Source organism: Megascapheus bottae, chromosome 3 (assembly GCF_031878675.1).
Source record: "Megascapheus bottae isolate mThoBot1 chromosome 3, mThoBot2.hap1, whole genome shotgun sequence".
Lineage (NCBI taxonomy): Eukaryota > Metazoa > Chordata > Mammalia > Rodentia > Geomyidae > Megascapheus > Megascapheus bottae.
The window spans coordinates 43,118,642-43,133,106 of record NC_143511.1 but is presented as its reverse complement, the minus strand read 5'-3'; the positions used below and the strand labels follow the sequence as shown (position 1 = coordinate 43,133,106).

The following is a 14,465-nucleotide window of genomic DNA, read 5'->3' as shown; positions in this document are numbered from 1 at the left end:
TTCTGTTTTCTCAAGGCTAGTGTTCTACTACTTGAGCCACAGAACCACTTCTGGCATTTTATAATGTGTGTGGTACCAAGGAATTGATCCCGGGTCCTCGTGTATGCTAGGCAAGCACTCTATCACTAGGCCAAACTCCTGGCCCCTAGATCACGTATTTAAATCATATCTAATTAAAGTATTATTTTTTGCTTTTATTCCCTGTTAGCCATGTTACTTGAATTATTGTGATAATTGGACAGAACCAATGCTGATTAAAATTGTTTAAATAGTCACAGACATATCTTTGATGTTTTGAGGAATTAGTAGGAAAAAATTCACCTTTCCTTGAACGTCATGTAACATATGTATATATATCTATATACATGTTTGTGATAGCACTTTTTAGAATGAGAATATATTTATACATATACATATAAACACACACATACACATCTCTCTTTCTCTCTCTCTCTCTCTCTCTATATATATATATATATATATATATATAGTAAGTACTCAGTGAAGTAGAATGAGTAAATGAAAATGTGGAGAATTAAACAGCATTCATTCTCAAATTTTGGCTTTTCTCTGTACTCTTTGCCAAATATGCTAATAAGTGACAATCAGCTCTACAAAGCAAGTGCATAAACACAAACCTACTGCTTTTCAGAAAAAAGTTGTAATTTTCTGCATATTTTATTATCTTTAAGGAGATTTTGTATAAAGGAGATTACATTCACAAAAAGCAGCTTATGAACATAGTGAATCTTGGTCATTAACACCCCTTTCTCCATTCTCACACACCCTTCCCAAGCCACCCCTTCCATTATTTATCTTAATTTTAGATTATTTATTGACTTTGTCTTGCCATTTAACAAAGCATTTTATGTGTGCAATTCATCTCGAGCTGTGTCACCAGCTCAACTTCTTCACTCGCCCTCAGCTCTCCCTTCCCTTCCATTTCTCAATTTTGTGATATATACAAGGAATCCATTCCTGCTTTCTCCCGCCTTCCTCTTTCATGCATTTAGCCATTTTTCCTGGGATCACCCTCTCCTCTTGCAAGTACTCATTTCCTAGTGCTTAGTCTCTTGGGCTTTGACTTAGTTCCCCTCTTAAAAAATTATACTACTTGAACTTTTCATAAAGTCTATTACATTACTGTTAATTAATTTGCAACCTCCTGCTTACAATGCAGTGTGTTTAGTTATAGATTTATAGGCACATTCTAGCTACTACAAATGCAACCTATGGTTCTCTGGGTCTGGCTCTCTTGGATTAATATAATTGTTTTTAAGTCTTTGTATTTCTTTCTAAATGGTACAGCATCATTCTTACGAATGGATACATAGAATTTCGTTATATATTTGTATATATGTATGTATGTATGTATATATATATACATATATATGATTTTCTTGTTCCATTTGTCCATTGAGGGGCATCTGTAATAATTACATATCTTGACTATGGTAAATAATGCTTCAATAAACAAGGTTGTGCCACCAGATTAATATGACCTTGTTAGTGCTCTTTTGAATAAATGCTCAGGGGTAGAATTGCTTGATAGTAGGGTACCTCTATTATTAATTTTCTTGATATTGGCAATTCTAATGGGTAAGGTGGAATGTCAATGTTGTTTTTATGTGCATTTCCTTCATGGCCAAAGATGTTGAATCGTCCTTCATGTGTCTATTGGTCATTCTTATTTCTTCTGAGAAGTTTTCCAAGTCAATAGAGATTATTTTTGAGGATTTTATTCTTTGAGGTTTGTTTCAGAGGCTGTCTTTCTTCCATCCTAATATTATGTGGGTATAGGACTATGGGTTCATTTCTGGGTCATCTATTGTTTTTCCTTGGTCTTCAGGCCTATTCTAGTGCTAGTACTAAGCTGTTTTTATTACTCTGTAATAGAGTTTGAAATTTTCTATTGGTATTCCTCTAACACCGTTGTTCTTGCTGAGGTTTGTTTTTGCTAGTTGGGATGTTTTTCATTACATAGTAATTTCTGAGTTGCATTCTGTACTTCATAGAGAATATTGTTGGGATTTTGATGGGTATTCTAAATTTCTTTGGGCAGTATTGTTATTTCTCCAAGAGCCATAAAGCCTGGCAGGCAAGAAAAACAGAGATGCTAGTTCTGTATGACTTTTTTTTTACTTAAAAAATTACTTTTAAGTAGTTTGTTTAAAGGAATTGCCATTTAACAAAGCAGTTTATCAATGCAGCATATCTTGATTAGTTTCATTCCTTTCTTATTATTGTAATATATAGAGGGGTTTCAGTTGCATTCACCAGGTAGTAGATGCATTACTTCTCACACATTTATCCCCCTTCTCATGATTTTATCCCCATTTTCCTCCCCCCACTCCCTCCCAATCATCTTGTTCTCCCCCCTTCCCTTTCCTATTTCAAATAATCAAATAAATGTATTTACAATATACCAAGTAACAAAGTCAGATACAGTAACAATATGAGATTAACCAAAGGGCAACAAAGGAAAAGAGAAATAACATAGTACATTAAGAACAACAATCAAGCAAGGTAAAGCTCTTATTTTCATATCCTAGAGATCCTTTTATTTAGCCTCATCCTATATGACCTTCTCTATCTAGGTTTTGTGCTATTGTAATCTTCTGTTAGGAGAGTCCCAATTAAGACAAATGAGGGAAACCATTGAGCCTATGTTCCTTTGGGTCTGGCTTACTTCACTTAGTATGATTTTTTTCAAGTCTTTCCATTTCCTTACAAATGAGGAGATATCATTTTTTCTGATGGCAACATAGAATTCCATTGTGTATAAGTACCATATCTTCTTGATCCAACATCTATTGAGGGGCATCTGGGTTGGTTCCATATTTTCACAATGGTAAATAGTGTTGCAATGAACATGGTTGTGCTAGATAGTGGCTTTACTGTTTCTTGATTGGTAGTCTTTTGGGTAAATATCCAGGAGTGGATGTTTTAAAATAAAATTTAATTTTTATTTTTTTCCAGTCCTGGGTTTGAACTCAGAGCCTGAGCATTGTCCTTGGACTTTCTCAAGGCTAGTGCTCTAGTACTTGAGCCTCAGCACCACTTCCAGATTTTTTCTATGTATGTGGTACTGAGTAATCAAACCTAGGCCTTTATGTATGACAAACAAGCACTCTACCACTAGGCCAAACTTCTGGCACCTTAAAACTAATTTTTACATATATTGAGTTTTGTGTAGTTTTTGGAAAATATTTGTAAAGGAGCAGATTTTACTGGAATCATCTATCTTTTTGCATTTTTCTCTTCTTGGAAGGTGTATAATTTCTTGAGGTTTAGCATGTAAGTAATAAAGAAAGCACAGCTTATTTATAGTATTCTTCTACCCATTTCATGTTGGAGAACAGAATAAAAACAGGTAGGTTCACAGAGGAGCAAGGACTGTTGACCATCTTAACAGATTTTCAAGTGTGCTCTGGGTGATCTATTCCTGGACCACCGTCTGCATGGGGAAATCCATACTTTGCTTAGTTAAGGACTTTGAAATTTTCTTTGCTAATCATATTTCTAAATTCATACATTTCTGATAGATAATATTTTTTCCTCTGAGTTTCAGTCTAGTTGAATGTAGATTGAGAATACAGGCATTGTTCCATGACAGTGTAATTTTTTTTTTTGCCTGGGCTTAAGCTCAGCTCCTGAGCACTGTCCTTGGACTTTCTCAAGGCTAGAGCTCTACCACTTGAGCCTAAGCACCATTTTTGGCTTTTTTTTCTATGTGTGTGGTACCAAGGAATCAAACCCAGGTCTTCGTGCATGCTAGGCAAGCACGCTACCACTAAGCCAAACTCCCGGCCCCAACAGTATAATTTTTTAATCCATAAAGAAACTCTTATTCAATGTGTTCAGAATATTAGTGTCCTAGTAGATTCCAGAAAATCATTTGCTTATTTTTGTTCATTTAATTTCCTCCTTCTCAGCAGTGAAATTAGAACACCATTTTTAATAAGAGTGATCAGGGTGAGAAAAGATCAGAATAAGAAATCACAGGGAACAGATGCAAATGTATTCTGAATAAATTTCCTATTTCAGGTGAATGACTAATTCTCTCCCTATTAAAGTATTAAGTCTTTAAAGATTCTCCATTTCCCTATCTCTTCCTCATCACACGTGTGTTTTACCTTTCATCTGCAAACCAAATGCAAGGTCATTTATTACTAATGATTATATTCTTTTCTTTTCATTTGCCAAAACCAAACAAAAATAAAACTCAGCTTGTCTTATTTAGGTAACAACAAGATCAGAACTGAAATAATTATTCATGGAACGGGGAAATCAACTGCAAGGCAATTTGTCAAAGCAGAGTGTGACTTTGACTTAAAGAAAATACTCTAGTAACAGGGATTGCAGAAGACAAGAACTTAAAAGAACTATTGAGCAATTCATTTTAGGTGCAGAATGTGTCTTCATCTATAGCACTATAATGTCTTGTGAAGGTGGCTGATAAGGTTATCAGAAGTGCAAGACTGAAGTGTTGATTTTCTCTTACGTTTCCATGATCATTTGGCTTTGCATTATACTTTCAGAAATAATATACAGCCATCATTAAAAGCCACTTTCTACATAATAAGCACACACTGATAGGTTATCATCAGATATGGGTATGTAATTGGATAATGTTTCAGCGGCTTCCTGTTGTCTTTTCAAGGTTAAGAACAAATGATGCATATGTAACATGGAACTATGGTTATTTGCAGAGGCATTCCTTTCCAAAACATTTGAAACGTCCACGAACACAAACAGAAAGGGTACAATTCTTTTAAGTATTTCAACACAATGCTATCACAATAATGAAAAACAAAAAGGCTTAAGTAAAACAAATGGATGGCTCAGCATCTTTGTCAAAGTCCTGATGATGCAGGGGAGATTGAGCTAGTGTAAGCAATCATAGGAACACAATCTCACAGTTTTTGAAATGGATTGCAACACATTCATTCATCTCGTTATGTGAAAACCTTTCTAATTTTCAGTCTCTTTTATAAATGAATATCTAACTTTAAGGCTGCGCACGTAGTTTCATTTATTCCCACAGGACTTTTTCCACAGGACAAAGGTAACAGAAGACTGGCATGCAGATAACTCAGGCGTCTGGCTGAGTTTGGGAATGACTCTCCAGGCAGGGCAAGTTTCTGAAGGGAAAAAGAAAGAATAGATGATTAAAGGAGTTTTTTGTTGTTGTTTTTGTTGTTTTGGAATATTATGTTCCCAAACTTCTGGAAGTGATGCCAGTACCTTGCAGACTGAATTGATGGATTAAAGAAAAACAATTATAGAACGCCACAGGAATGATAATGAAGTCAAGAACACATGTTCTAATATTCTCACCAAGGTAGGTTCACCCAATAGGAAATATTTGAATAGGAGGACTAGAAATAACAGATGTTAAATTCATGAACAAAATGTTAATGGTACTCAGGGTAAATAAGTCAATTATGTATATTATAGGAACATGTCTTCAGCTCTAAACCAAATGCATATATTTAAGTTGTAAGAGAATTTTCTTTGGAAATATCCAGAATGTAATCTAATTTAAATATAAATTGTTTATAGCTTGTTTAATTGCAAATGCATTTGCCTTGCTGTTTCATTATTTATTTAATTTTTTAACAATTCAGATGGGGATGCAGTTACAGAGAAAGTAAAGACTAGACCTGAGTAAAAATAAAAGAAAGTGTTTGTATAATTGAGTAGGTCATTTTGAAATTTTCTAGGAGAAAGACAAAAGGAGATAAAACCTGTCAGCAGGCTATTGAAATTGCCTGTGTATATGCTGGAGAGGGAAGCAGGGAGACAGGTAAGAAATCTGTGATAGGTAAATTCATGTTCTGATAACACCAACACCATGGTCTCAGACCATGCCTCCCCCCACTTAGTATCTTACGTTGTTATTTACCTCCCCCTCCCCTTCTCCCTCCCTTCCCTCTTCTTGTCTTCCTCTCTCTTTCCCTCCTTCCCACCCTCTCTTCCTCTATCCCTTCCTTCTTCCCTCCTACCTCTCTCTCTTTCTTCCTTCCTTCTTTCTCTTTTTGTCTCTCTCTCTTTCTTTCTTTCTCTCTGTGCCAGTACTTGAATGTTCCTGCTGCTGTTGCCTTCAGAATGAGATTCTCAGCTCTCAGCCTTTGGAGTAGGTAGGGTTACAGGCGTCCATGGTCACCTATGCTGGGCTATTTTCTTAACCTCTGGAAGCCTAGGTTTGCTTTTCTGATTGAAAGAAGTTGTTACTATTTATTAAAGTCAATGTAGCGACCAGCTATAAAACAATTAGCTGATATGGTAACATACTGGTACAACGGCTGCTATGGTGATATACTGGCAAAATGGCTGATATGGTAATATACTGGCTGTGATATACTCACAATAGGAGGGCTACAACTTTGTTTAACTTTTTAATTTAAATATTATTATTCTATCCTGGAGATAGTAGGTCTATAAAATCACAATTTTTATATTGCAACACTTACTTCTTCCCTTAAATGCCCAATTGCCTTAAATTGCCTTAAATGTCCAATGGATAATGTTCCTTAATAATCTTTCCAACTTTCTGTATAGGACAGAATACAATTTTCTCTAGATACATGAGACTATTTCACATTTTTTAAAGGTTTGTACCTGCTTTATTCATCATTGCTCCAAATGGGGAATACACAAATATCCTTTCTTGGGTGAAGTAATAGACTATCCGTAAGAATGGAATGCTATTTGACAATAGGGAAATGAAATAGTGATACATGTAAAAACATGGATGAAATTCCAATGGGTTACATATGCCATACTCAAAAGGCTACACAGTGTGATTTTGTAAGTAGGGCCTGAGGTTATAGGAACAGGAAACAATTCTGCAAAGGGATGGAAATTTTCTATATTTTGATTATGGTGGTGGCTCAAAAGCATATTTTTGTCAAAACCTGTTTGTGAAACTAACACACTAGAATTCAGACAGAATGAACAACAGGTAGAAAAATTCTTAATAAAAAAGAATCCCACGTTCAAGTGTAACACTTTGCACATATTTAGTTACATAATATTTTTATTTTTTTATATATTTTTATTTAAATTAATAGAAAGGTTACATTATATTTGCCAGATAGAAGGTACTTTAATTCACATACATTGATACCCTTTCTCATGTTTTGGTCCCCATTTCTGTAACCCCCACCCCCACCTCTCATCTTGTTTTCAAATAACCAAATATAAATATATCCAATATATCAGATAACAAAGTAAGATACTGTAACAAATATGAGATAATCAAGGGATAGCAAAAGAGATGAGAGATAACATAGTACATTAAAGACAACAATCACTCATTATATGGCTTTTGTTTCTATATCCTAGAGGTCTTTTCATTTAGTGTCATAGTATATGGCTTTATGTATCTAGGTTTTGCTCTATTGCAAATCTCTGCTAGGAGAGACCAAGGTTTCTACTGATTATTACAAATGAGGGAAACCATTGAGCCTATGTTCCTTTGAGTCTGGCTTACTTCACTTAACGTGATTTTTTCTAAGACTTTCCATTTCCTAATAAATGGGGCGATGTCATTCTTTCTGACAGCAGCATAGAATTCCATTGTGTACAAATACCACATCTTGTTGATCCACTCATCAACTGAGGGACATCTAGGTTGGTTCCATATCTTTGCTATGGTAAATAGTGCTGCAATGAACATCGTTGTGCTAGTGGATTTAGTCTGTCCTTGTTTCTGGACAATTGGGTAAATGCCTAGTAGTGGAATTGCTGGGTCATAGGGGAGTTCTATGTTTAGTCTTTTGAGGCACTGCCATACTGCTTTCCATAGTGGTTGGACAAGTTTACACTCCCGCCAGCAGTGTAGTAGTGATTCCTCCTGGCCACATCCCCTCCAACATCTGTTGTTATTAGTTTTCTTGATCCTGGCCATTCTGACTGGAGTGAGGTGGAATCTTAGAGTTGTTTTGATTTACATTTCTTTTATGACCAGAGATGTTGAGCATCTTTATGTGTCTATAGGCCATTTTTGTTTCTTCTTCAGAGAAGACTGTCTTTAAGTCTTTGGCCCATCTTTTGATGGGATGATTGTTTCTTTGGAGATTAGTTTTGGGGTGATTCAATTTTCTGAGCTGTTGATATATTTTAGATATGAGGCCTTTATCCATTGTGTGGTTGGTGAAGATGTTCTCCCACTCTGTAGGCTTCCTAATTAATTTACTAGCTATGTTCTTTGCCATACAAAAGCTCTGCAGTTTAATGCAGTCACACTTATCCAGCCTTTCTCTGATTTGTTGTGATTCTTGGTCCTTATTAAGAAAGTTTTGACCTGTACCCAGGAGGCCTAGTGTATCTCCTATTCCTTCTTGTAAAGTTTTCAGTGTGTCGGCTTTTACCTCGAGGTCTTTGATCCATTTGGAGTTAATTCTAGTACAGGGTGACAATGAAGGATCCAACGTTAGTTTTCTGCAGGTGGTTATCCAGTTCTGCCAGCACCAGTTGTTGAAGAGGCAAGTTACATAATATTTTTAATGACAGTCATATTATTTATTTTAATGTATCTTGAAAATTTCTGCCATTTGTGGCATGCTTATGTTTCTACTTAACCTGACTTCTTGGGAGAGTAGTGGTACAGTTGATAGTACATGGAAGAAGAGCTTATCAGGAAAGAAAAAAAAGTAATTCTGTGAATTTATTAAAATAAATAAGCTATGTGTTTTTGTTTGTATGTTGGTCCTAGGGCTTGAATTCATGGTCTGTTTGTGACACCTGAACTCTTTAGCTCAAGGCTAGTGCTCTACCACTTGGAGCCACAGCACCACTTTTGATTTTCTGGTGGTTAATTGGTGTCATGGGTTTTTGTGTCCAGGCTGGCTTTGAACCTTGGCTCTCAGATCCCAGCCCCTTGAGTAGCAAGGATTACAGATATGAGCCATCAATGCCTACCTTCCCTGAGCTTTTATGCTCAATATTAATTAATGTTCTACCATTTTGAGCCACAGATCAACTTCCAGCTTTTTGATGTTTAATTGGAAATAAGTTTCATTGGTTTTCCTACCTGGGCTAGCTTTGAACTATGATCCTCAGATCTCAGCCTCTTGAGAAGCTACAGTTACTGACATGAGCCACTGGTACCCAGCTATAGAGTACATTTTTAAGAGAGATTTCCATTCATTATGTATAATATTTTTACAACTTGACATATAAGGCAAATCTATACGTTGTTCACCACATATATCTGTGAATTATTAAGAAACACATGTATAAACAGGATCACACAGTCCCCAATGAAACTTACTTTTGTAGGTACCTCTTTCCTCAGCATATCTATTGGACAATAGCAGTCGGGTTCAGAGTTGCTTAAAACCCTAAACCCAGAGAATTTATCCTTAATCCTGAAAAATCCTTTTTGAAGATTTACTATCTGTAAAAATTTCTTAAACTGAATGCCTATTTTGAAATGGCTCAAAATGTAGGGGCATTTTAGTAACAGGAAAATTGAGTATCTTTTCAATAATCTCTAAAGACAAAGTAGATATTCAAACGAGAAACTATTCCAAAGCCTAGAGATCTTTAAATTAATCTTATTCATTCTCTAGGCAGGACTCTACTTTATAGCTGAAATGTATTTCAAAGAAATTAAAGGTAGGAAGGCCATCATATAACTCTGTTAAATGCATTTACTTTAATTTAGTTTGATTCTGATTTTTATAAAGCTATAAAGTTCACATGACCAATGTTTCGTAAATTATGTGCCCAGGATAGTTCCCTAAAGGATAGCAGTGTCTCCGGCTAGCATCTATATTTACCTGATTTTATTGTTGGGCTCCAAAATTTATTCTAGCCTTAAATTCCTAAATAAATATATTGTGGTTGTGCTTCATGAAAGCATAATTTAGAAATTGTCTCCACCATTTAATGCCAAATATCTGAAAGAAATTTGTTATGTTAAGTTTGAATCAATGAACATTTATAACCATCAATTCATGAATATTAATCTAGGTCATTTTAAAGAAGTTATTAATCTTAAGTTGAAAATATATCATTCAAGATAGCCTCTGTTACTCTTCTAAACTTTGGCACAATTGACATTTGAGTCAGAAAAAAAATTTTTTATGAAGGATAGAAAATGATTTATTATGGTACGGGCATAGTATGGGAAGAGGTAAAGTAAGTACTTCATTCCATTTTTGTAATGAAAACATGGCTTTAAACATACGTTTCAACAGAGGAAGAAAAAGCCAGGGGGAAAACCGGGGAAAATAAATAATCCACTAGATGGGCAAATTAATTGGATAGTATTTAAAAGAAGTTCAAATGGCTTAGAAATGTTGAATATCCATAGCAATAAAAGAAATGCAAATTAGGGGCTGTGAGTGTGCCCAGCATGCCTACCATGCAGGAAGCCTGGGTTTGATTCCTTGGTACCACATAAACAGAAAATGCCAGGAGTGGTACTGTGGTTCAAGGAGTGCTAGTCTTGAGCAAAACATGCTCAAGGACAGTCCCCAGGCCCTGAAAAAAACAAAAGAAAAAAAAAAGAGAAATGCAAATTAAAAATACATTAAAATTCCATCCTATCCCAATTAACCAACAGAAAACCAGAAATGGAGCAGTGGCTCAAAGTGATAGACCACTAATCTTAAGCAAAAAAGCTCATAGATAGTGTCTAGGCCCTGAGTTCAAGCCCCACAGTGGGAAAATAAAATCAATCCAATTATATATATGTAACACTCTTGACATATATCCAAAGGAATTAAAGTCAGTGTAGAATATATTATTTATACTCATATTTATAGAACTATTTAGAATAGCCAAAATATGAAATTACCCTAGAATACTATGAACTAAATATAAATAAGTGCAATAATGAATAAATAAAAATAAAAAGTAAATAAAATGCAATATATGTTCATGCACAGAGTATTGTTCAGCCATAAAGAAAGAAATTATGTTCTTTGAAAGAGAATGGATAAAACTAAAGATCATCATGTTATGTAGAATCAATTCTAAAAACTAGTTTTTATTCTTTGTAATATCTCTCACATTTAGAAGCATTTTACAATGAGTGTTGTCCTCCAATACAGGCTGCTTTTCTCTGTTTATCTAGTGCTATAAGAAATGTTATATTATGTAATCAGTAGCATCTTATATTTAATAAATCTTTGGGAGTATAATCCTTTAAGATAGAGGCAAAGTTCTTCCATGCAAAAGTCATTAGCATCGAATCTCAAACTTAAGAGCAAGAGTTGTAGATCTGATTTTAACTCTAACAGCTGTGAATCAATGTATGCAATCAGAGGGTTCCTTTTTCTTAGGGGAGGTTATCTTATTTTTCAGGTTCTAAGTATAGAAGGAGAGGTATTCCTTCTAGCCCACTGTCATGTTTGTAGCAAAATATTTCAAAACCTTACAAAGGGGTCATACTCTAAGAAGGTTTAGAATGATAGGATAAATGTTAAGACCCAAACATTTACTTTAAACTAGTCATGCTTTATTCCCACAGTTCTGCTATTAACATTAGTTATTTATAATACTAATGGTTTTACCTAGTGAGTTGTGAATGCTGAACAAATCCTCTACTTGTGAATTATAGTCCCAACTCAATGGCTTAGTTCTAAGTGTTTTTAAAATTCTAATTTTGAAATATGGGCTTTTTTGGAGGGGGTAAAAATGAGATGGATAATAGAGTAGTATTTACTTTTTGTCAGGACACTAAGAACCCATTGTCTCTTTCACTATATCTGTAGTGTTTGTACGTTGAGCAAATCTGCTCTGTTTCTACCTATCAGGTTAAGATATATCACTGAAAGATACTCAGTTTATCCTAGCTCCCTGGTGGCAGTAAATGCCTAAAGCAACCTCTGTTAGTTCATTTAGAGTTAAACATAGATTAACTTAAGAATATAGAAAACACTTGAGCATAACAAGACATTTATTATGTTAGAAGTGCTCAAGCCACCTAGGTACTTTCCTAATTAAAAAGACATCCATCAGGTGACTCAGAAGAGACAGAGAGATGTAACCAGGTCTTTGGAAACCACTTCATCTCCCACTATAAGTCATTTCAGTCTTTTCTTTGAATTTTTCAGTAATGTGAATAAATCCTCCTACCAACAGCCAATTTAAGTTGCATTTTCTGAGACTGGCACTGGAAGAAAATTATCCTAAAGATCAGAGCCATTATTGAATTTATTTCTATTTTATTATCATAGTGTTATATAGAGGGCTTACAGTTACATTCACAAGGTAGTGCATATATTACTTCATGAACATTGTTACCCCTTCCCATGTTTTTCCTCCACTTTTCTTTCCCCGATCCAGTTCCAAGTTGTAGAGTTCATTTACAACATACTGTCTTGTGAATATCGCTGTTATACCAGTTCATCCTTTGTCCTTTGACTCATCATCTTGTTTTTCCCCTTCCCTTTTCTAATTCAAATGAGCAAACAAATGTATATACAATGCACCAGATACGAAAGTCAGATACAGAAACAACAGAAGATAGGGGCCGGGAGTGTGGCCTAGTGGTAGAGTGCTTGCCTAGCATGCACGAAGACCCGGGTTCGATTCTTCGGAACCACGTACTTAGAAAAAGCCAGACATGGTGCTGAGGCTCAAGTCGTAGAGTTCTAGCCTTGAGAAAAATCCAAGGACAGTCCTCAGGCCCTGAGCTTAAGCCCAGGACTGGCAAAAAAAAAAAAAAAAAAGAAAGAAAAAAGAAACAAGAGAAGATAAACCATAAGGGAAAGCAAAAAGAAAAAGAGAAAAAAAAAGAATAAAGAGATATCTTCACATAGAACATTAAAAACAACAACCACGATGATAAATCTCTTGATTCCCTATCCTGGAGTTCATTTTAGCTTCTTCCTACATGGACACACGCACATACCTTTTGAGCTGTTGTGTTCTTCTATCAGGGAAATCCTAGACACATATTAATTGCTGCAAATGAGGGAAACCATGGAGCCTTTGTTCCTTTGGGTCTGGCTTTTTTCACCTAATAGGATTTCTCCCAAGTTTTTTCTTTCCTTATGAATGGGGTGATGTTATTCTTTCTGATTGCAGTATAGACTTCCATTGTGTACAAATATCATATCTTTTTGATAGATTCATCTACTGAGGAGCATCTGGGTTGGTTCCATATCTTAGCTATGGTGAATAGTGCTGCAAGGAAGATGGTTGTGCTGGTAGGTTTTGTATGTTCTTGTTTCTGGATATTTGAGTAAATGCCCAGGAGTAGGAATGCTGGGTCATAGGGGAGCTCTATGTTTAGTCTTTTGAGGACCCGCACACTGTTTTTCAGAGTGGTTGTTTCCCTCTTGTTTCCATATCATAGAGCTCATTTTGTTTAATCTTCTCCTGTATGACCATATAAACTTAGCTTTTGATCCTCTGCTAGGAGAGTCCTACATGTGTACTAATTATTACAAATGAGGGAAACTATGAGAGATTTATCTTTGCCATTGTTGTTCTCAATGTACTATGTGCAGTTATTTTTTTTATTGTGCAGTTATTTCTTTTCTCTTTTTTTCCCCTTTTTATGGTTAATGTCATGTAGTTACTGTACCTAACTTTATTACCTGGTGCATTGTATATACATTTATTTATTTGAAATAGGGAAGGTAAGGGGGGAAAACAAGATGATTGGTAGGGCGTTGGGGGAGGAAAAGGAGGACAAAAGTAAGAGAAGGGGTATCAAGATTGGAGAAGTCATTCACCCACCACCTTATAAAATGTAACTGTAACCCCTCTGTACATTATCCTGAAAATATTTTAAAAAAGTTTACACTCCCACCAACAGTGTGGTAGCATTCCCTTCTGGCCACATCCCCATCAGCATCTATTGTTATTGGATTTCTTGATAATGCCCATTTTAACTAGAGTGAGGTGGAATCACAAAGTTGTTTTGATTTGCATTTCTTTTATAGCCAGAGATGTTGATCAAGTCTTCAAGTATCTGTAGGCCATTTCTCTCTCTCTCTTTTTTTTTTTTTTGTGAACTCTGGGCCTAGGCACTGTCCCTGAGCACTTCAGCTCAAGGCTACTGCCCTACTCCTGGGCCTGGGCATTGTCCCTGAGCTCTTCAGCTCAAGGCTACTGCACTACGCTTTGAGCCTCATCCACATTTCCTATTTTCTAGAGGTTAATTGGAGATAAGATTCTATTGGACTTTAGTGCCCAGGATGGCTTTGAACAGTGCTCCTCAGATTTCAGCCTTCTGATTTGCTAGGATTACAAGTGTGAGCCACTGCGCCCAGCTATCTATACGCCACTCTTATTTCCTTTTCAGAGAAGTCTCTCTTTAAGTCTTTAGGCCAGCTTTTAATGGGATGGCTATTTCTTTGAGGATTTGTTTTTGAGAGATTCAATTTTTTGAGCTGTATGTATAATTTAGATATGAGGCTAGTGAAGCTTTTCTCTCATTCTGTAGGCTTTCTATTTATCTTGCTGGCTATGTTCTTTGTCATACAGAAGCTCTG

The 14,465-nt window shown here is 35.6% G+C and overlaps 1 long non-coding RNA gene across 1 annotated transcript in view; it reads right to left on the bottom strand.

Annotated features, from left to right (window-relative positions):
* Nucleotides 1–5,018: 5,018 nt before the first annotated feature.
* Nucleotides 5,019–14,465, bottom strand: part of LOC150065404 (uncharacterized) — a 40,618-nt gene continuing 31,171 nt past the window's right edge. Inside the window, exon 3 of the long non-coding RNA XR_016534766.1 lies at nucleotides 5,019–5,144. This is a non-coding gene — a long non-coding RNA (uncharacterized LOC150065404). The remainder of the gene's footprint in view (nucleotides 5,145–14,465) is intronic.